Below are 24868 nucleotides of genomic sequence, written 5' to 3'. Positions count from 1 at the left end.
CTGCGTCTGTCTCACCTAAATCACACTGAAATTAAGAAGCCAGGATCCTAGGTTAAGTTTTCCAAAATCAAAAGTCAAGATCGTATTCACTGTTGAACATTTATGTCAACCACAGTGTGATTTATTTGTTATCACTCGCACACACAATATTCATGTGACCAGGCCTCTTACACTTAATCGTCAAGTTAATATATCATACTTTATAATTTCCCAGGGTTAAAATGATCCTTTCTAATTGGTTTTGAAGTTAACTATAGGGTTTTATTACTTAAATAACATGAGTGAGCTGTATCAATTTAAATACAGGGAACTAACTTATGCATCCGTCGTGGGAATTCCCGACTTATAACCATGGCACCTCTTGAACAATAATTTTTACATATTCAAATTTACTTAATTCTTAATTAATGCACTTACAAAGTTGAGACTGGAGTCATTTTACGAAGAAAATATAGGTAGCAAAAGTATCAAAACAGATCTCGGAATTATACAGTAGTTTGGTCCCAATTGGCACTTAAAGTCATACAGGCTGCAGATTTCAAGTCTTAATATCTATTTAATTAATAGACTTTAGGTTAATTTAAACACTTTGCTGGAATCAGTAAAATTTAGGCTTTCTTTTGGATGCAGTCTTCTAGCTAAATTCGATCTATTAGCTCACTCGAATTTTATTTAATATGTATTGCACAATATATGTCATTGTTCATAACTGCTAATATGATGCATTTCCAATAAAACTAATTAGCTCATTACTTTCAGAATGGACATTAGAATGTACTGAAATAATAGATTTTACAAGGGGAATTTTATTTAAACTATTTCTGAATTCTGTACGATGAGGCTGAACGTCACAGAATCTGTAGTCGGAATCTGAGTAGTGAAAATGAAAAAAAATACAAGTTCATTGCTTAACTAAGTTACTAAAGCAGTGTAAAACCAAAACAGGATATCAGTGGGCAACCCTGCTTCATTACAAAGTGAGTGGAAGAGGGGATGACCCACTGTGTCATCTATTAGGGTTTCTTTCCATTCCATTCATGTACGGAGCACAGGAAGAATGATTGTTTGAATGCCCCTCTGCATGCTGTAAATAACCTACTCTTGTTCTCACAATCCTTATGTGAGCAATATATATAAGGGGATGTAGTATATTTATAGAATTATCATTACAAGCATGTTCTTGAAGCTTTTAACAGGCTTTCTCAAAATATATGTAAACTATACGAGTTGGTCGACGTTCAGAAGCAGTCGGAAATTACCACGACTACTGACAAACGATTGACAGCTGCTGCAAATTGGTGTGTCGGAAGAACTCCCGAGAGTCGTGTACCTGTGATACCTCTACCAGAGGTACCTCTTCTCCTGTGGATCCTGCCTCCTCTGCAGAAAGTACAGGATCTGTCATTACCTGTCCAACTGACTTTGCGTGGCTTGTACAGGGCGGACGGTGACCGAGGAGGACTCAGACTGTCGTACCGATCCCCCTAACCGACAAGTTCGAAGTGCCGTCTTTCACTGAAACTGAGCCAGTGGGACCCACTACACCTGTTGTGGGGAAACCTGTTTTGTCCAGTGTCGGGAGGAAGCAAACGCAAAAGGGTAGGGGTCAATTAATCATCAGCACTTTGAATGTACAGTGAATGGTGGTACCCCTCAGGGAAATGGCAGCAAGGGACGGGAAAGAACATCAGGTGCACTCAGTGCCTGGGGGGGGGGGGGCTCATTCAACATGTTGAACGGGCTGTTCCAGGAGTCATTGAAAGAATAAGTTGCAGCCAACTACAAACTGTGGCACACATTGGAACAAATGATGTCTGTCGTCTGGGCTCTGAAATCATTCTTGTGTCATTCTGACAACTGGCAGAGAAGGTTGAGAGGACCAGCATTGTGCGTGGAGTTTCAATGAAGCTCACAATTTGCAGCATTGTCCCCGGAAGTGATGGTGGCCCTTTGATTATGAGTAGAGTGGAAGGACTGAACCAGAGAATTCAAAAGTTGTGTGACAAACTAGGCTACAACTTCCTGGACTTGCACCATAGGGTTGAGAACTGTAGGGACTCCCTAAGTAGGTCAGGCATGCACTACACATCAGAGGTAACTCACTGTGTGTGGGATTCACACAAGGGTTTCTCAGGTTAGGCGACTCTCCATCCAATCCAGATAACAATAGATGTAGGAAACCCAGAAGTATCAGTGTAAGATCGAAAGAAATGTCTCCCACAGGTGAGAGTATTGAAATCCTAATGGTTAACTGTACAATACAAGAAGAATGGGCAGCTTTGAGAGATGAAATAGTGGAGGCAGCAGAGGATCAAGTAGGTAAAAATATGAGGGCTAGCAGAAATCCTTGGGTAACTCAGCAGTTATTGAATTTAACTGATGAAAGAAGAAAATATAAAAATGCCATAAATGAAGCAGGCAAAAAGAAATACGAACATCTCAAAAATGAGATCGACAGGGAGGGCAAAATGCTTATTCAGGGATGGCTAGAGGTCAACTGTAAAGATGAGTGCATATGGAAAACCAGCCCTAAGCAAAGAAGGAAATGCAGAAAGGTGGAAGGAGTATATTGAGGGTCTATACAAGGGTAATGTACTTGAGGGTAATATTATGGAAATGCAAGATGACGTAGATGAAAATGAAATGGGAGATATGATACGGCTGAAGAATTTGACAGAGCATTGAAAGACCTAAGTCAAAACAAGGCCTGGGAAGTAGACAACACTCAACACCACTCAGCCATGTGAGAGCCTGTCATGGCAAAACTCTTCCATCTGGTGAGAAAGATGTACGAGACAGGTGAAATACCCTTAGACTTCAAGAAGAATACAATAATTTCAATCCCAAAGAAAGCAGGTGTTGATAGATGTGAAAATTACCAAACTATCGGTTTAATACGTCACAGTTGCAAAATACTAACACGAATTTTTTGCAGACGTATGGAAGAACTGGTAGAAGCCGAGTCACCGAAGATCAATTTGGATTCTGTAGAAATGTTGAAAAATGTGAGGCAATACTGGCCCTACAACTTGGAAGATGGGTTAAGGAAAGGCAAACCTATGTTTCTAGCATTTGTAAACTCAGAAAAAGCTTTTGACAATGTTGACTGGAATAATCTTGTTCAAATACTGAAGGTAGCAGGTGTTATTTACAGGGAGCGAAAAACTATTTACAACTTGTACAGAAACCAGATTGCAATTATAAGAGTCAAAGGGCATGAAAGGGAAGCAGCAGTTGAGAAGGGAGTGAGACAGGGTTGTAGCCTATCCCCAATATTATTCAATCTGTATATTGAGCAAGCAGTAAAGGAAACAAAAGAAAATTTGGAGAAAGAATTAAAATTTATGGAGAAGAAATAAAACCTTTGAGGTTTGCCGATGACATTGTAATTCTCTCAAAGACAGCAAAGGACCTGGAAGAGCAGCTGAACAGAATGGACAATGTCTTGAAAGAAGGAAATGAGATTAATGTTGTAAGGGATCTGTGATCCCATGAACACAGATACTAGTATCCGACGCCCAGGTCAATAGTAGACAGGAGTCGATTGTCGAGCACTGCAGGAGGCAGTGAGAGGAGTGTCAAGTGAGCGGCAGTACTGAGAAGATGGGCAAGAAGGGTGGTCGAGCCGAGTTTGGTGTCAATGGCGGATGTGCCGAATGAGGAGTAAATTGTAAATTCACGGAAGTGTAACAAATGAGCGCGTCCCCATTATCGTTGTGGGGTTGACCCTCATCAATACCGATTTGTGAGTGATATAAAACCAAAAGTGACAAGTGCCGAATTTTGTGTTTCGCATGAACCGCGTCTGCCAGTAACGACCGTCGATTGCAGTGAGGATTGTTGTGAATGTTAACCATCATCATTGTGTGTGACAAAGTACTTAAAAATCAGCAACCAATAACAGATACAACCGTAATTAAGCGTGTAAGGCGAAGGTAGCCACTGCCTCAGAATTTGCACGCAGGTTGCAGGCTGAGCTGTCTATTTGTAGCATCGTACCCAGGGTCGATCGTGGTCCTCCGGTTTGGAGCAGAGTGGAAGATCTAAACCAGAGGCTCAGACGACTCTGTGGCAGTATCGGATGCAAATTTCACGACCTCCGCTATCAGGTGCAGAATTTTAAGGTTCCCATTAATAGGTCAGGCGTGCACTAAAGTGCGCGTCATTTACGACGGCGGGCAAGTTTAGGTTCTTTCTGCGCATCTGACGTCACAAAACACAGTCAGCCGATGAAAAGAGAACGACGTTGCCAGAACTCGACTGCAGTGCAGAGCATGGACGAGTGTCTTAAGTTTTAGAAACGTTCAGTCATATATAAAGTAATCGAACAAAAGCAAAGTCTTGATAGCAGACTTTTTTTTATAGAAAGTTTGGAAAAAGCATTCTTTATACCAACTGCTTCATATTCTATTAATTAATTAAGCCAAACAAGCAATAAGCCTCCTAATTCAGGTGATAGCAAGGAAAGGTGTTTGTATCATTCTCACAAACCGCTTTTTTGCAATAAAGAAAAGCGGTAATTGTTTATTTCCTATTGTACTTCGATGAAACGTGAGCAATTCGTAGTCATACCAACAGTGTTTGTCGGTATTTTGCTTGATATTTTAGAGTACTCCAGGACTTTTGTTAAACGGAATGCGGGGAGCACGTCTCTTAGCAGCGAAAGGGTTAGTGCGGCCGTGGTGGCTTTACTTCATAAACTGCGCGCTCCCGCCTAAACGTAAGTTGGCGCTGCTTCTCTTGGCGTGTACGTTGTTTGCAACTGGCAACGCAGCAATCTCCCGCATCTGGGCGGGCATGCGCAAGCCGCCAAGATAAAAGAATTGAACTATAAATGCAGGATGCGGCTACTAGAGTAGTGGAGTACGTGTGGTGTGCACACGGAGCTGTTTCAGGTTAGAGAACTCCTCCCTTGGGAGCAAAGATGATTTGCATGTCAAATCAACCACAGCAACCACGGAGATTCTTGGTCCTCGCAGATCAGAGATGGAAAGATTAATATGATTTTAGTAAACTGCAGGAGCATCCCAGGAAAGGTCCAAGAATTAGTATCGCTTACTGAAGGTGGCATTGCACAGTTAGTATTGGGAACAGAAAGCTGGTTGAAACCAGACATCAGTGACAATGAAATCCTAAGTTCAGACTGGAATGTTTATCCTAGGGATAGGTTAGTCGCCAATGGTGGCAGCGTGCATATTGCAGTAAAAAATTCGATAATATCTAGTGAGGTTACCACAGACTCTGAATGTGAATTAATCTGGGTGAAATTGAGTATCAAATAACGGTCAACAATGGTTATCCAATGCTTTCATAGACCACCTGGGTCAGGATCTGTAGTTGTAGAATGCTTCGGACAGAACTTGCACAATATCATTAGTAATTTTTCTGATTGTGCCGCTGTAATAGGGGGTGACTTCAACTTGCCAGGTATAGATTGGAAGTGTTATGCCATCAAAAGTGGTGCCAGAGACAGAGAATCATGAGCCATTGTCCTGGATGTCTTGCCCTAAAATTACTTTGAGTAGATAGTTAGAGAACCAACTCAAGAGGATAACGTTTTAGACCTCCTGGCAACAAACATACCTGAACTTATAAAATCAGTTAACGCAGAGAAAGGTATCAGTAATCACAAGGCTGTGACAGAATCTATGATGACGGGTCCTACAAGGAATGTTAAGAAAGGTAGGAAGACATATTTGCTCAGCAGGATATAAATTTCAGAATATCTCAGCAGTTAGTATCAAATATTCGGTGATGAGGACAAAGATGTGGAGAACAAATGGAAAAAATTCAAAGGCATCGTTCAATATGCCCTACACAAGTATGTTATGAGTAATGTTTTAAGAGATGGAAAAGATCCACCATGGTGTAATAGTCATGTTAGAAAAGCACTACATAAACAAAGAGCACTTCAACTCAGATTCAAGAGAAGTAAAAACCTAGGTGACAAACAAAAGCTGAACAAAGCGAAAATGAGTGTAAGGAGAGCAATGAGAGAAGCGTTCAATGATTTTGAAAGTAAGACATTGTCAACAAATCTGAGAAAAAACCCTAAGAGAGGCTGTGTCGCCTGGCCACCAAGAGCTGTTGCACAATGATTTGAATCACGGATCCAGTTATATGGCTCCCTCCGTGTATAGCAATTTTACGACTATGACGTGTGGGGCCTGAAGATGGCATCAATGTAATGCCGAAACTGATAGCACATAGAATGTCATAAAATAAAATAAATTTCTACAATACATACGGCTGTTGGTAAATTATCGCATCAGGAAGTTCATGCCAGCGTCCATAATGGATCAACGAAGACTACGAGATTTTGGTTGTATGTAAAATCAGTAAGTGGGTCAAAATCATTTATTCATTCTCTTGGTGACCACACTGGCACCAAAATGGAAGATAACAAAGAGAAGGCCAAAATACTGAATTCGGTCTTCTGAAGTTGCTTCACCGTGGACTTTCAATCATCGTACGAACATCGAAGTGGCAGATATTGAGATAACTGATCACGGAACTGAAAAGCAGCTACAATAGCTTAATAGTGGAAAGGTTTGAGACCCAGATGAGATACCTATAAGATTCTATAAAGATTATGCAAAAGAACTTACTCCCCTTCTAGCAGTAATTTATTGCAGATCGCTTGAGCAATGAAAAATACCTAACAACTGGAAAAAAGGCAGGTCATTCCCGTTTTTAAGAAAGGCCGTAAGACAGATCCACACAGTTACAGACGTATATCATTGATGTCAATCTGTTGTAGAATTATGGAACATGTTTTATGCTCAAGAATTATGACATTTTTGGAAAATGAACATCTCCTTTATAAAAATCAACATGGATTCCACAAATGGGAATCCTGTGAAACTCAGCCCACTCTATTCCTCCATGAGATCCACAGCACAGTGGACAATGGTGCTCAGGTTGACGCCGTGTTCCTTGATTTCAGTAAGGCATTTGACACCGTCCCTCATTGCCATTTAATGAAAAAAATATGTGGTTACGGAGTATCACAGCAGACCTGCAATTGGATTGAAGACATTCTTGCAGACAGAACTCAACATGTTGCTCTTAATGGAACTAAATCGACAGGTGTAAAGGTAATATTCGGAGTACCACAGGGAAGTGTGATAGGACCGTTGCTGTTAACAATATACATAAATGATTTAGAAGAAAGCATCGGATGCTCTTTAAGGCTATTCGCAGATGACACAGTTGTCAATAACAAAGTAGCAACATCAGAAGATAATAAGAATTTGCAGAACAACCTGTAGAGAATTGATGAATGGAACAGACTCTGGCAGTTGACCCTGAACATAAATAAATGTAACATATTGCGCATACATAGAAAAAGAAATCCATTACTGTACAGCTACACTATTGATGACAAACACCTTGAGACAGTGTCTGCCATAAAATATCCAAGTGTAACTATCCAGAGTGACCTTAAGTGGAATGACCATATAAAACAGATACTGGGAAAAGCAGACACAAGACTCAGATTCATCGGAAGAATCTTAAGGAAATATAACTCATTCACAAAAGAAGTGGCTTATAAGGCACTTGTTCATCTGATTCTTGAGTATTGTTCATCTATCTGGGATCCCTATCAGGTAGAACTGGTAGAGAAGATAAAGAAGATCCAACAAAGAGCAGCACATTTCATCACGGGGTCTTTTAGCTGGCGAGAGAGCATTACAGAGATGTTATACAAACTCCACTGGTAGATGTTACAAGAGAGGCATTGTGCATCACGGAGAGATTTCCTATTGAAATTTCAGGACAGCACTTTTCAGGAGGAGTCCGACAACATATTACTTCGCCCCGACATACATCCCGTGTATTAACCACGAGGAGAAAATTCAAGAAATTAGAGCCAATACAGAGACTTACCGACAATCAATCTTCCCACACACTATTCAGGAGTGGAACAGGGTTGCAGGGTCAAAAAGTGGTAGTGAAAGTACCCTCCACCACACATCATTAGGTGGCTTGCAGAGTATGATGTAGATGTAGATGAAAGGGTGAAATGCTTAACTCAATTTTCAAATGTTCCTTTACAAAGGAAAACCCAGGAGAATTGCTCCAATTTAATCCTCAAACCACTGGAAAGATGAATTAAATAAGTGTTAGTGTCAATGGTGCTGAGAAACAGCTGAAATTGTTAAAACTAAACAAAGCTCCAGGGCCCAATGGAGTTCCTGTCAGATTCTCTGCTGAATTTGCAGCCAAGTTAACCCCTCTCCTCACTACAATCTATCGTAGATCCTCGAACAAAAAGCCGTGCCGAATTTTTGAAAAAATGGCACAGGTCACACTCATCTACAAGAAGCGTTGTAGAAGTGATGCACGGTTTTTTAAAAAATTGATCATGTGAAAATCCCAATTTGCACTTTTCTCACATGTCATACTGAAAGCTTTGGATCAAGGCAACCAGGTAGACGCAGTGTTTCTCGATTTCCAAAAAGCAATTGTCTTAGTACTGCAATGTCAAAAGTATGATCATATGGGTATCAAATGAAATTTGTGACTGCGTTGAGGACTTTTTGGTAGGACCTTTGCTGTTCATGTTGTATATTAATGACTTGTAGGCAATATGAATAGTAAAACCAGTCTTTTTGCAGATGATTCAGCTATCTATAATGAAGTACTAATTGAGAGAAACCGCATAAATATTCAGTCAGATCTTGATAAGATTTCAACATGATGCAGAGTATGGCAACTGGCTCTAAATGTTCAGAAATGTAAAATTTTGCACTTCACAAAATGAAAAAAATGTAGTAACCTATGACCAAAATACCAATGAGTCACTGCTGGAATCAGCCATCTCTACAACCAGGTGCTTGTATATGCTTTGTAGGTACATGAAATGGAATAATCACATAGGTTCAGTCATGGATAAAGCACGTAGTAGACTTCAGTTTATTGGTAGAATACTAGGGAAGTGCTATCAGTTTACAACAGAGATTGTTTACAAATCACTCGTGTGACCTATCCTAAAATATTGCTCCAGTGGGTAGGAGCCGTACCAGATAGGACTGACAGGGGATATTAATGTATACAGAGAAGGGGAACACTAATGGTCACAGGTTTTTTAATCTGTGGGAGACTGTCACAAAGATACTGATACTGTGGCTTACAAAACACTCGTTCGACCTATACTTGAGTATTGCTCATCAGTGTGGGATCCGTACCAGGTCGGGTTGACGGAGGAGATAGAGAAGATCCAAAGAAGAGCGGCGCGTTTCGTCACTGGGTTATTTGGTAACCGTGATAGCGTTACAGAGATGTTTAATAAACTCAAGTGGCAGACTCTGCAAGAGAGGCGCTCTGCATCGCGGTGTAGCTTGCTCGCCAGGTTTCGAGAGGGTGCGTTTCTGGATGAGGTATCGAATATATTGCTTCCCCCTACTTATACTTCCCGAGGAGATCACGAATGTAAAATTAGAGAGATTAGAGCGCGCACGGAGGCTTTCAGACAGTCGTTCTTCCCGCGAACCATACGCGACTGGAACAGGAAAGGGAGGTAATGACAGTGGCACGTAAAGTGCCCTCCGCCACACACCGTTGGGTGGCTTGCGGAGTATCAATGTAGATGTAGATGTAGATGTAGAACTGAACCAGAAGACTCTTGGAGATAAATGTAAACTATCCCAACAAACTCTGTTAATGATCCCTCAAGAGCTGGCTTTAGATAATTACTATAGGAATGTACTACAACTCCCTACGTATTGCTCACAGAGGTGGCGCGATGGTACGATTAGAATAATTACTGCACACACAGAGGCATTTAAACAATCATTCTTCCCATGCTCCATACACGAATGTCACAGGAAGAAACCCCAGTAACTGGTAAAACGGGACATACTCTCCGCCGTGTAGCTCACCGTGGTTTGCAGAGTATAGATGCAGATGTAGATGTAGATGAGTCTGTCAATTCAGTATCCGCAGTATATCTGTGACACTCTCTCACGGGTCAGACAAGCCTGTGATCATTTGGGCTGCCTTTCTTTCTATCCTCTGAATATTCCCTATCAGTCTTGTCTGGTATGGGTCTCACACACCTGAGCATTATTCTAGAATGGATTGCAGAAGTTTTTTGCAAGCAATCTCTTTTGTGCACTCATTCTATTTTCTTAGTGTTCTACCAATGAACCAAAGTATGCCACCTGTTTACCTATGGCAGAGGCTACAAAACAGTTCAGTTCAATTTCCCTACAAATTCTTACATCCAGAGATTTGTATGAGTTGCCTAGTTTGATGCAGCTGTCTGCCTCTTCATCTCTGAATAACCACTCAGCCTACACTTGTTTGAATGTCTTTCCTGTAATTAAGTTCTGGTCTGCCTCTAAAATATGTAGTCTTACTAACATTCCCTGCCCAAATGACATCAGGCAAACATTCATAATTTTATACTTCACAGCATTTACGTTAGCTTCATCTCAATACATTTGGCAGTGGCCTTGCCATAGTGGTAACATCTGTTCCCACCAGATTACCGAAGTTAAGCACTGTCGGGCCGGGCTAGCACTCAGACAGGTCACCATCCGATCTGCCGACCGCTGTCGGCAAACGGGGTGCACTCGGCCCTCGCGAGGCAAACTGAGGAGCTACTCAATCGAGAAGTGGCAGCTCCGGTCTCTTAAACGTACGTACGGCCGGGAGAGCAGTGTGCTGACCACGTCCCCCTCTGTATCGGGTGACACCTGTGGGCTGAGGACGGCACGGCAGCCGGTTGGTACCGTTGTGCCTTCACGGCCTGTTCGGGCGAAGTTTAGTTTAGTTTCTTTTCGATACATTTACTCAAATGTTTTCTCATTCTCCATTTCATGTGGAGTTTACAATACTGACAGTGTGGTATCATCTTTCTCATCTGATGCAACACCAGGCACCACGATTTTTTAGCTGACAGTCAGCAAAGGTGAGAACACGGCAGCTGTATAGTCAATAAAAAAAAGGTGACGGCTCTGTAACTGTACCGTGTAATTAATATTAAGAAAATGTTCAGTTATTGCCTATTGCCAGTAGAATTATTTTCCACCTGTTCATCATAGGAAATGATTTGTGAATGTATAATGTAGATTCATAGTGAGTAGTGAGAGGAATTATCACAATTATCACAATTCACAATATCACATTATCTGTAGTGAGAGGAATTATTCACAATTTAAAAAAATTTGCAACTGGGTATTTTTATTTATTTTGCACAGAGTTTGGGAAGTTATATGGAAAAGAAGCATTAAAGACCCATTTAGCCCAAATGGAAGATTGCAATTAGAAACTCAGAGAATGTTGGTTGGTTGGTTGTTTTGGGGAAGGAGACCAGACAGCGTGGTCATCGGTCTCATCGGATTAGGGAAGGATGGGGAAGGAAGTCGGCCGTGCCCTTTCAGAGGAACCATCCCGGCATTTGCCTGGAGTGATTTAGGGAAATCACGGAAAACCTAAATCAGGATGGCCCGACGCGGGATTGAACCGTCGTCCTCCCGAATGCGAGTCCAGTGTCTAACCACTGCGCCACCTCGCTCGGTCAGAGAATGTAATAAGCCTTTTATTACAGCAATGAGTGGTAGTTGTCTTTGACTTAAAAATAAGAACAAATTATTTTACTAAATCCAAGAAAACTGATCTACTAATAGTTTTCTACACTGAGGTGGGTAAACAAAAGAAGGAAGCATTACAACAAAACTATTATATTATTGCGATGAAATGGAGATTTATTATGATGTACAGAGTTTCCTCATATTCCTTCAAAGTCCGCTTCATATAGCAGGCACCAGTAACTGAAAAGTATTTTGAACTTCAGTCCAAGTAAAGCATTATAATCAAATATACTTCCCTTCACCACCAAATTAATTACTCCTCAATGCTGCAGATTGTGCTGTATCGAGCTACTCCTTCCTTTAGCCATATTGTGCCAGGGAGTTATTTTCCCCCCAATTTATTTATTTATTTATTATCATCCCAATGATCACACTTGTGATATAGGATTTGTCAGGATACATTTCAACAACTATATAATATCTTAACAAAATGTTTTTCTATGCTGAATTCATATGAATCTATCTTATGTTTAATACAATATACAACTAATAAGTGTTTTTATAACATAATTTCTTATGTGCTTAACAGACCTATTCCTTGATGTTGTGATTTCATTTGTCACATTTATGATATCATATATTCTTATACAGTTGAGCAGAGCTATTCACTTATCCTGTAGTGACATTTGTCAAGCATGTGGTTCTTTATATTCTAATACAGTTGAGCCTAGAAATTCACTTACACTGTATTAACATTTGTGAAGCATGTGACTCTTTATAACAGTTTTAAATTTATCCTCATTTTCCAGCTCTTTGATATGTTTTGGTAGTGCATTAAAAAAGTTTGATGCCTTGATTACAAACATGTTTCTGACTTCGGGTCCTTGTTACAGCTTGTAAGGGGAGATCTTTACATTGCCGTGTATCGTAATTATGATAGTCTGTATTGGTTTTAATTTTGTCCTGATTTCTTTTGATCATCAACAGAAATTTCAGAATGTATAATTATGGAATTGTTAAAATTTTCAATGCTTTAAAAAGGGGCCTACAATGTGTTTGAGGTGGGCTCTGGCTCATTATCCAATAGCGCATTTTTGCAATTTGAAAGTCTCATTTAGACGACAATTTATTTTTTCCCAGAATACTATCCCATAGGACACAATGGACTGAAAATAGCCAAAATATACTAATCTGGTACAGTCATTACTACAAACTCTTGAAATTATTCTAAGTACAAAACATGCTGAATTTAGTTTTAGTGCTAAGCTCACCAAATGGTCCTTCCAGTTTATCTTCTCATCACTGTGCATACCCAGGAATTTTGCACACTGTACTCAAGTTGTTTGTCCTCCATGGTGGCATTTAGGTCATCATGTTCACTTATTTTTCCATATTGCACATAATTAGTTTTTTTTTTCATTCACTGTTAGCTTGTTTGCACTAAACCATTTTTGTATATCTTGTAGGACATGGTCCACAGCACTGTGCAATGACTGCTTCATATCACTAACTATTAAACTAGTATCATCAGCAAATAACACGATTCTAGCTTTTCTCTCTGACACCCGGATATCACTAATGTAAATGAGGAATAGCAAAGGGCCTAATACACTTCCTTGGGGTACTCCTACAGTGACCTCCCTTGGACCTGACCTTAGTTTAATTTTTTGGTTAATATTTGGTGCTGTAATTTCAACTACCTGCATCCTCTTTTCCAGATACGACTCAAACCACTTTTTTACCGGTCCTCTAATACCTATAGCTTCAGGTTTTTCAAAAGTATGCTGTGGTCAACAGTGTCAAAGGTTTTTGACAGATCTAGATTTAATCCAACTACACTTTTTCCCTCTCTCAATTTACTGATTATTTCTTTTGTGTATTCCAGTACAGCTGTTTCGGTACTTCTCCCAGCTTGAAAACTGTGCTGATTACTGTTTACCAGATTGTGGATATTAAGATTAAGGTTTTACAGATACAAATGAAATATAGAGTGACACATTGAGAAAGTTGGGAGAAGTGAGACAGGTCTGTAGTTTTCTATTTTAAGCTTAATTCTCTTTTTCAACAGGGGGACGACTTTAGAAATTTTCAGTTTCTGTGGAAACACTCCCTCAGCCATTGACACGTTTGCTACGTGCACCAATGGTTTCGCTATTTGATTAGCTGTTTTCTTTGCTTTTATTATTGACACCTCAACTACTCCAGCTGACATGTTGGACTGGAGACTTTTAATCATTTTTAAAACTTCCTTTTCGTATGTTGGGACTGCCATCATATTGCTGGGTGCCTTGGGTGCTGCTCTCCTCATCTCCTCCCCAAAATTCCTGCTTCATGTCTGGGGTATATTTAAAAAGTAATTATTTATATAACTGGGCATGGCATATTTATCTAACATTTTATTCTCCTCATCTTTTAGAATAATTTCCTTATCTTTGATAGGTACCCCAGTTTCTTTTCTCACAATTTCCCATGCTATTTTAGTTTTATTTCTGGACTGTTTTATTTCCATGTCATTACTTATTAACTTTGCATTTGCAATTACTCTGCAGTATATTTTCCTATACGTTTTGACATATTCTATAAAATCAGTATCTGCACACTCCCTCAACTCTGAATTGAGTTTTTTCATTTTTTCACACGATTTATTAATGCCAAGAGTCATCCGAGAACCTGACTTTATGTGTCCATTAGACTTGATTCTGGTCAGTTTCTTTGGGAAACACATATCAAAGTTCATCAGATAATTCGATGAAAATACACTATATGCCTCATCTGTACTTGTTTGTTTCATAACATCTAACCAGTTTTTCTTTTCTAAGATACTTATGAACAGATGACAGCTGTCCACAGAGAAGTTTCTTTTGTAAATATTATTTATACCTTTATCGTCGTTTGACCTTAAAGGGATTTCAATGGTGAGAGCATTGTCGTCAGACAATCCTAAATCTATGTTACCTCTATTTCACAGAGTACCTCTTTGTCAGTTACTCATCTAACCTTCAGCTTTCTTCTGTAGCACCATATTTCAAAAGATCTGTTTTACTGTTGTCTGAATTGCTTATCAATCACGTCCCAATTACATACAAGTGTAGACTCCACACAAGTACCTTCAGGAAAGGTCTCCAAACATAAACGTAAACACCGCTCACGGATTAGGCCTTAGGCCTGTTCTGGCTGGCCAACTGCTGCCTAAAAGGCACTACGAGGAGCGGTCTACGACGGTGGAACGTGTGATCGGCATGCTGACAATTGCTCCAGCCGTTGTAGCCACCAGATGAATCCTGATGATGCTGTTGCTTCTTAATTTGACCTCACAAGGGCTGAGTGAATACCGTACCATATCTCCCTATCTCAAAAGATATCTGAAGAGGTACCAGGAATTGAACCTGCGACCTCCACACTGAAGGCAGCAACATTAATCGTTTGGTTGCAGAGGTGGACTTTCTGACACTTAAGTTTGAATTTGATGTTAACAGAGTCCTCTTTTTCAGAAATGCTTTTCTTGTTATTGATAACCTGCATTTTACATCCTCTCTAATTCAGCAATTATGTTATTTTGCTACTCAGATAACATAACTCCTCCACTACTTTTAGTGTCCAATTTCCCAATCTAATTCTCTCGCCACAGCCTGTTTTAATTCGACTATATTCTGCTACCCTGTCTTGCTTTTGTCGACGTTCGTCTAATATCCTCTTTTCGAGACATTATCCGGTCTGTTCACCTACTCTTCCGACCCCTCTCCCGACACTAACAGAAATTACAGAGTCATCAGGAAACCTCAAGCTTTTAATTTCTTCTTCCTGAACTTTAATTCCATTTTCAAATTTATTCCCAGTTTCCTTTACTGCTCGCTCAGTGAACAGACTGAACGACACCTGGTTTAGGCTACAACCCCATCTTCCTCGCTTTGCAGCACTGCTTCCCTTTCGTCGGATCCGCACGTGGCGGGTGTCATGGAATAGCGAGTGCTTAGACAGAGAGCAGATACGATTAGAAGTACGCACAATCACAGTGGCACTGCTGTTTATGTAAATTCGTACAGCATGTCCAAGAGATTCCATTAGACAGAGCCTAATCATTATAAATGATCAAAATACAGAAATGCCACTATAACCTTCACTCGTAGACTACTAGTTGGCTCATTGCAGTGTCTTCTTATCCAGTTCAGCAGTGGTGCTACATACGTGTACGACCAGAGATGTGACTTCAAGACGGCAGCGGATGCGTTCTGCCTGGCACGGTATCGATACTGTACGGCACTGCAACTTTCGTGCCCTTAAACTCTTACATCTGCAGTCTACTTTCTGTACGTGCCATAAATATCCTTTCACTCCCCGTATTTTATGCCAGCTAACTTCAGGGGCAGTATTGCCCTGTGTGTTTCTACATTTCTCTGGAACCCAAACTGACCTTCCTCGAGGCCAGCTTCTACTAGTTTTCCCGTACCTCTGTAAGTGTGATGGCGTGTCAATAAATAAGTTGCAAAACAGGCTAGAGGCAATAAAAATCGAAGTAACTTCCTGAAATTTGTTTCACTTTGCTACATATTCACACTGTACATTCAGACACTTATCCCACCTTTTTACAAGCCTTCAATAACTGGCAGCAAAGAAGTCTTCCGAGGGTAAGTTGGGACCGTAGGGCAACTGTTCAAAGCATTCCCAATTAAATATTGGTAACAGGTCCCGTATTTGTCTTTCTGTACGAGGGCAGGCACTGTCATCTAGAGGAATCACTACATTTGTGGTGAATGGTGTGTCAAGAGTTCCCACACACTGGTGCAGTATGACACGGCATTCGGTGCCTCACCGTGAGGCCGGAATTTCACCAGTACAGCCCTCACGTGTCCCAAAACGTGGTGAGCAGAATCTTGCAGGCTGACGGAATGGCCTTCAGTGTTTTTATTGTCGAGGAGGTAGAATGCTTCCGTTCCGTGGATGGTCGTTTGGTCTCTGGTTGAAAGTGGTGAACCCAAAACTTGACCCCTGCAACAATTTGTGCCACTAAATCCTCTCCTTCGCTCCTTCCTTCCCCAGAGTATCGAATGAGGTGCTGTTGAGAAAAGCCCAATATATTCATTTTGTGCTCCTCAGTCACCATGCTAGGCAACCACTGTGCACAAACTTTATGAAACTTCAGCTGCTCACCCATTATAGTGTAAGCTGTTTGACACGAACAGCCTACAGCACGTGCTACGTCACTGATCGCCACATACCACTCGTTACGAATTATCTGCTCCACACACTGCTTCTCGGTTTCAGTTGCAACCACTGCAGGACAGCAAGCACGCTCCCAATCTCTGACGCTTTGCCTTCCCTTTATAAACTCCTGATCTGAGTGAACGCAGATTTCTGTGATAAACAGTTGTCAACATACACGGGACCCATTTCACGATACACTTCCCCTGTGAACAGCCCTCCCACCCACAAGAAATGCACAACCACATACTATTCTACTCGTGTACACTTCCCTGCAGCCTCTAAATGTGTACACGTGCCACTATCTGCTGGCAAAGTATGTATGCACGATTTAAACACAGTATAAGGTAAACTGATATTTGTGACTTATTCGTTGACTTGTCCTCACGGTGTCAGTATTTTGCAACAATGGTTTAGTAAACCGTTGGTCCAGTAGAATACACAACTGTAAGTACAGCAACTGCCTTCTCTGGAATTGGAATCGTGACACCCTCCTTGAACTCGGAGAGTATTTTGCCTGTTTCATACACCTTACGAGGTCTGTTCAAATAATTCTAGAACTTTGTCCAAAAAATTTGTCTATGCTTACCTTCTATTTCTACACGCTCTCTTTCGAAATACTCTCCACCACAATTGATAACACCGCTCGCAATGTCGTTTCTACATGTGGAAGCAGTCCTGGTACGCCTCTAGACGGATTACACAAAACGCTGTTTTAAAATCTTCTTTTACGTCGTCTATCATTGCAGATCTTTGTCCTTTCAAAAGGGATTTCAACTTCGAAAATAAAAAAAGTCCACAGAGGCCAGGTCTGGAGAGTACGGAGCATCAGGCAGCACAGTGATTTCATTTTTTGTGCTACAGTCGTGCAGCAACAGGGAGAGATGTGTGGACGCGTTATCGCGAAGCGAGGGCCGTGAACTGTCTCGCCACTTTTCAGGCTGTTTCCTTCTCACATTTTATTGGGCTTCGTAACACGTCCCAATCCTACCATCAGTTAACAGTTTGTCCCTGTGGAACAAATTCGTGATGAAGATGAACTAATCATTCAAAGTCAAAGAAAACTGTCCGCGTCGCTTTGACATTTGATCTGACCTGATGAGCTAGTTTTGGTGTCGGAGAATCCTTCCCAATCCATTGTGAAGATTGAACCTGAGTCTCAACATCATAACTGTAGACCCACATCTCATCACCTGTTATAATACTCTTAAGGACCATCTCATTCTCATTTGTGCGATGCGAGAGCCCTTCACAGGTTGCACGGCGAAGATCTTTCTGGTCTCAACTCACGAGCTATGGGACGAATTTGCTGGCAACACATAGCACTCCAATATGCTGTGTCAAGATTTCATGACACGGTCCAATTGAAATGTTACATTCTTCCGAAATCTCTCGGACAGTCAGTCTGTGACTGGATCGCACAATTTTGTCGATGTTACCGACACGAGTGTCGGTGGTAGACGTCGGAGGGTGTCCCGAATGAGGGTCATCTCTAACTTCTGTCCAGCCATTTTTAAACTGTGTCAGCCATTTGTAACACAGAGTACGACTTAATCACTCATCACCGTAGGCTTCCTGCATCGTTTGGAGTGTCTCTGCAGATTTTCTTGAGTTTCGTGCACAATTTAATGCAGATGCATTGCTCCTCTAGCTCTTCCATCTCGAAATTCACAAACTGTGCAACACAACATTCTACTAAATGCAGCACTCAACAATAACTAACAGAAATACAACAATGAAACACATTAAACACAAGCATACGCGGATGCCAACCACATTTCACTCTAAATTACAAATGTTCTGGAATATTTTGAACAGACCTTGTACACACACAATGGAATAGTTCTGTCATGGCTGACTCTCCCAAGGATCTCAATAATTCTGAGGGAATGTCATTTTCTCCAGGGGCCTTATTTCAACCTTCAGTGCTCCAACAAATGCTTCTCGCACAATAAGATCCCCCGTCTCATTTTCATTTACTTCATCATCCCTTTGCTTTCAAGTTGATTTCCATTGTAAAGTCCTTCTACACACTCCTTCCACCGTTCAGCTTTCTATTCTTTGCGTAGTACTGGCGAGCCACTTAAGCTCTTTATATTTGTACAGCTGTTTCTCTCTTCTCCTAAAGTCATTTTAATGCTCCTCTACATGGCATCTATCTTTCCCCACAGTAATGCGTGCTCCTGTAGCCTTGCATTCATCCATTAGCCATTCCTGCTTAGCAATTTTGCACTTTCTGTACAACTGACACACACACACACACACACACACACACACACACACACTAATAACCACAAGGGCCTCAAGCAAACCATCATCAAACCGAATATCAGAGAAGCCAGTGAGATAGCTTTTCGTGACTGTTCATACATACAATGTGGATCTAGAGCACAGACAAACGTGACACAGCCTAAGATTGATGGATGTCAGAAGCATAAATAAATGCTACAGTCTCAATCAATGATGATACGCTTTGGCCTCTTATGGTTCTCAGTGGCTCATATAATTTATGGTTGTATAATTTTATCAAGCAGAGTAATATAATTAACACAAATTTCCTTATGTCTCTCAGTAATTCACATTCATTTGTAAATTGATTAAACATGTCCTATTTTTTATGTGTAATTTATGCAGTATACTTCTGATTACATGTTCACATGCAAAATTAAATAATTAAATACAAGTACATTCTAAATTATTGAAAATTAGATAAAAACTAAAGAATTTTTTAAATTAAGGAACTTAGTACTGTAGGTCATTGTCCTAGGAAGTATTATTATTGATGCTGAAATTTATTGACTGCACGGTACTATGAAATATCAAAAATCAGGTTGTTCTGCAAAATAAAATTTCGTCACAAACACTGACTGTCTATCCTAGCATTTACCCCATCATAAGGCACTACTATTTAACACGATTTGGCAGATTTTGTTTTTATTTTAAATTTGAGGCCAGATACCCTTCCTGGTGCCACAGACACCAGTTAACGTCAGGGAGGAGAGCTGTGGCTGCCACACGACTATGGATCGTGTAAACTTTGTCCTTTGTGTAACCGTATATTACAGATATTTGTACCAAGTGGAGATTGGGGACCAGCCCAGCATTTCCCTACACGAGTGCAGGAAACCACCTAAAAGCCACACTCGGGCTGACCGAAGTACCAGACCACCGGTTCCCAACCCCTCACGGGACTCGCCACTCTTCGTCGGGTCCGTGCTCGGCTACCGTGAGGCCGCTGCCTTTGCAGCACAGTTTCCCTTCGGTGCTGCACATATATCCTCACACTGTTCTATTTCTTCTCCCTCGGGGAATGTGTCCGAAATGTTTCTGGAAAGGTGTTTTGCATTTTCAGTGGCCAATATCAGAACAGTCTCTGCACTGTTTTTCATTTCTTTTTTCTTTCCTTGTTCCCCTTCTCCTATCCTTCCTCCGTTTCGGCGTTCGATGTCCTCCTTTTTTCTTCTTCCTCCCCGTGCACCGCCTATGCCTCTGACACGTAACACGTGAACGGGTAACGTGTAAAACCCAGCCCCGAATCGACAGATAGAGTTCGCACGTACCCACTCGTAGAGGCCGGGCCTGAGGAGAGATGATTGCCTGAGCTGCTACCTTCTCAAATTGCCAATTGGAACGTCTGTTAGGTGTTCGTGAGGTGCAATCTGAAGTGTGAACAATCGTCTGAGGCAAGTGTGCCCCCTTCTGACGTGTGCCCCCCAGTAGTAAGGAGCACGCCGTCGGAGATGCCGAAAATCATGGGGGATTTTCTCGCAACGAGCCAATCGTCTTCACCTTCAACGTCTACAAAACATAAACGGAATGAGGCCAATGATTCAAAAGACCCTCCCAGCTGCACCACGGTTCCACGTGGTTTCACATATTGAAGACGGTCAGTCACTACGCTAAATCCGTATATTACCCGGAAAGGTGTCGATGCAACTGCTGGCCCTGTGAACTCCTGCTCTCATTTACACAATGTCACTTTGCTTTCGAAGGCTACTTCTGACTCTCAGGCGCGACACTGTTCGCAGCTCCGCTCCTTCGCGGCTATCCCGTCGGTGTCGAGGCCCGCCGAATGCGGAATTCTTCCTGCGGTGTTATTTACACTACACCGCTCGACGGTCTGACTGAGGCAGAAATCCGAACATACCTCTCCGATCGGAGTGCCATCGCAGTCTATCGTGTGATGAAAAAGGTAGATGCCTCCTCAGTGCCCGCACGCACTCTGTTTCTCACTTTTGACAGAGTGGTTCTTCCGTCAAAGATCAAAGCAGGTGATGAAGTTATCACAGTCAGACTGTATATTCCAAACCCGACGCACTGCTACCGGTGTCACCGTTACGACCACACCTGAGAGTCCTGTCGACTCCCGGCCAGATGTGTAACCTGCGGTAGTGACGCTCACGAGGGCGAGTGCCCACCTCCTTCTCCCCGCTGCAGCGACAGCGCTGACGACCGTGCCAAATCCTCCTGCGATTATCCCGCGTATCTCGACGAGTCGGCTGTCCGGGAGATATGAGTGAAGGAAAAACTGCATTACCCGGCTGCTCGTAAGTTGTCGGCTACTCGTAAACCCCACGTCCTACCACCTGGCACCTACAGTATCGTTCTCGCTCTACGGAGGACCCGGCCGTGCAGACGTCCGACCTAATATTTAGCACCGCGATTGTGAAATTGCTCGGTGTCCCGGTAGCGTCCCCGTCTCCTCCTCCAGCTGTGCGACAAACTTTCGCCTCCCAGGGTTAAGCCACCTGCTACACAACCGGCAGGCATAAAGGACAGAAGGAACACTCCTACAAAGACTTTGTACATCCCTCCAGCCAGCCGACATCAGAGTCTTCCTCTGCCAACCGGAAAGGCTCCGAGAAGTGGAACGGAGGTGGCCGGTCTCCCCTGCGACGCTGTCGCCATGTGATACCCTCACCTGGCCGAACTCTGTGTCGCCGGTGTGCACTCTCGGCTGTTTTTCTGCCCTGGAATACGCAGGCCGACAGACAGAGAATGCCGACACTCCTGTAGACTTCACGGAGTGGGATGTTCCCGCTTCCGTGTCCCGTAGTGACAGGTATACGTAGGCCGGCACTCGGCAGCCGCCGAGGTGACACCCCTCCGTGTTTTCCTCGTCGTGACTCTCCTCCGGTGGAACGTTTGCGTTCTTCGATCCGACGACGACAATTTATGGGTGCTCTTAGAATCACAGTGTCCACTCGTCCTCTGCCTCCGGGAAAACAATATTGCATCCTCACGACCACTTTGAGCTCTCACATTTCTTTCCAGTCTGTTTTGACCTCCTCCCCCTCGTGGAGGAGCCTTGTAGCTCGTACGGGATGATGTTTACAGTCGATCCACCTCTCCGATTACCCATCTCCGAGCTGTTGCAGTTTGCCTTTTCTTTCCTCACTTGACCTTTTCCTTCTGTACCATTTATGTCCCTCCGTCATTTGATATCGCCGGGGCAGACTTTCTAGAGTTTATTGGGCAGCTACCTCACCCCATTCTGCTGCTCAGTGACTTTAATGTGCATCGGCCCCTTTGGAGTTCTACCAGAATGTGTCGGAGAGGTGACCTCTCGGCTGACCTTCTCAATCAAATTAACCTCCTCTGCCTTAATGTAGGAGCACCCATGTTCCTTTCAGACTTCACGCACACCTATTCCCATTTGGAGCTATCCTTCTGCACTGACCAGATCGCCCACTGTCTGAGGCGTACGTTCTCTGACACGTAATCGAGTGACCGTTTTTCCCGTGTAATATCCGTTTGCTGACTCCTATCCCATCTACGTGCACACCCAAATGGCAGTTTACTAAGTCTGACTGGAGGCTCTACTCCTCTCTGGTGACCTTAGACAAACATTGTGCTGACGAGGTAGAGTATCTTGCAGATGTTATCATTACTGTGACACAACATTCCATTCCTCACACTTTCTCTTCACCACGCTGCGCCCCCCGGTCCCTCGGTGGACCGAGGCGTGCCGCGACGCAATTTGTGTGTGGACACGTGCTCTCTGCATTTTTAACCGTAATCCTACAATGGCAAACTGCATTCATTGTAAACAGTTGCGTGCACAGTGTCATCACCTTCTTCAGGACAGCAAACAATCTAGTTCGGTTTCATTCATTAGCTCTTTTAACATTCCACTCCCTCGCCCACCATGCGGGCCAATCTCTGACAGATCTCTGGGATTTTCGGGCCTGACAGTAGCAGACAATGTCACAGTGGACCCTACTGCTATCTCCGACACCTTGGGCTGCCATTTTCCTGCCTTCTCATCCGTCGGAAATGAGTGGAGGAGGTTCGGGCAGGGCAAGCACTTTCTGCTTAACATGTACAACCGCATCTGGGCAGAGGGCACATTTCCCACAACGGCTCTCGATCTTCCACCATAATCGAGTCCGTCAACACGAGGTGGCGAAGATGAGGTAGCCGAGGAGGTGGAAACGTGGGTTCAACTATGCCAAGACTGCTCGGTAGCTACAACAGGAAAACACAATTAATTAGCAGGAGTACAAAATAAGAAAGAAGTTATTACTTAACTTTGCTGCAGTCCACAATCAGTTGGTCATCAATTATAGAAGGCGCGACTAGACTAAGCGTCTGTAGAATGACATAATATACATGTCAAAAATCGTGCAGTGATGACTTAATGTCTTGTAATCTCTAATGTCGAATCCGATGAATTTGAAGACTAACTTGGAATGAAGCAACAAAGACTCGATGGCAGCAATACTGAGCTGCAGATGATGACTAACGTCGGCACTGGCTGACCACTGAGCGCGGCTACGAACTGTAGACTGGCACAACTGCATTACTCTCCTGCTGCACACGAAATGGCCCAGCAGTGCCTCGTGGCAAGCGTAAGTACTGTGACTGGCTGTGTACTCTTTGGCTAACACAGCCATTCTTCTGTTCCATTTATTGAGAGAATCACATCCGGCGGATCGGTGTCTCAGGCGGTGGTGTGGTCGTATGACTGATGACAACACATCCCAGATTCTGGCATGAAGCCACTGTCATACCCATATCTAAGGCCGGTAAGGACCTTCCTTCTAGCTACTGCCCCATTTCTCTCACCAGCTGTGTTTGCAAGGTGACGGAACATATGATTCTCGCAATTTACTAAGCATTGCACACTGTAGATTTAGTTGCAGTCGACCATCTCTTCATTTCGTCCACCCGTGTCACGAACGGTTTGCTGCGGATCTCCCAGATTGTGGCCATGTTTTTCGATTTGAAGAAAGCCTACGACAACTGCTGGAGGACCGGTATCCTCTGTCCTCTCTACAGGTGGGGCTTCGGTAGCCGCATATCCCGTTTCCTTCAGGAATTTTTAAAAGACCGAGTTTTCAAAGTACGTGAGGGTTCTGCCTTGTCAGACACCTTTATCCGGGAAAACAGTGTGCCTCGAGGTTCCATCCCAAGTGTCGTCCTCTTCGCTATCGCCATTAGTCCCATAATGGCCTGACTCCCACTGGACATCTTTGGCTCCCTTTTTTTCGACGATTTTGCATCTATTCCAGTTCTCCACTGACTCGGCTCATCGAGCAGCATCTTCAGCGATGTCTCGATCGTCTCTACTTGTAGAGCACGGACAGTGGCTTTTGTTCTTCTGTTGACAAAACTGTTTGTACATATTTCTTGTGGCGCAATGAGTTTCTTCCGCCATCTTTGCACCTCAGGCCTGTACCTCTTCAGTTTGTTGAAACTATGAAATTCTTGGGTCTCACGCTCGATAGGAAACTTTCTCGGTCCTCTCACGTGTCTTACCTAACAGCCCACTGTATGCACTCTCTCAATGTTGTACGTGTCCTCAGTGGTACTTCCTGGGGAGCAGATCGAACCACCCTCCACTGTTTGTACCGGTCCCTTTTCCATTCAAAACTACACTAAGGGTGTTTCGTTTTTGCATCTGCACATCTGTCCCTCTTATCCTGTTTCAATACTATTCACCATTGTGGCATCTGTTTGGTCACTGGCACCTATTCACTGGACCGGCTGAGAGTCTGTATGCTGAAGCTGCCAAACTACCGCTATCCTACTTTCTCCTCAGCAGGTAAGCACACCGTTTGTCTGCCGTGCAGGCCACCCACCCTATGCCTCCTTCTTCAATGACTCCTTTGATCGCCAGCATGGGG

The 24868-nt window shown here is 42.8% G+C and overlaps 1 protein-coding gene across 10 annotated transcripts in view; it reads right to left on the bottom strand.

Annotated features, from left to right (window-relative positions):
* Positions 1–24868, bottom strand: part of LOC124555807 (F-box/LRR-repeat protein fbxl-1-like) — a 126013-nt gene that overhangs the window by 50749 nt on the left and 50396 nt on the right. The window lies entirely within an intron of this gene.

Source organism: Schistocerca americana, chromosome X, assembly GCF_021461395.2.
Source record: "Schistocerca americana isolate TAMUIC-IGC-003095 chromosome X, iqSchAmer2.1, whole genome shotgun sequence".
NCBI classification, from domain to species: Eukaryota; Metazoa; Arthropoda; class Insecta; order Orthoptera; family Acrididae; genus Schistocerca; species Schistocerca americana.
Note: the sequence above shows the minus strand (reverse complement) of the source record. Positions and strands in the feature narration are given on the sequence as shown.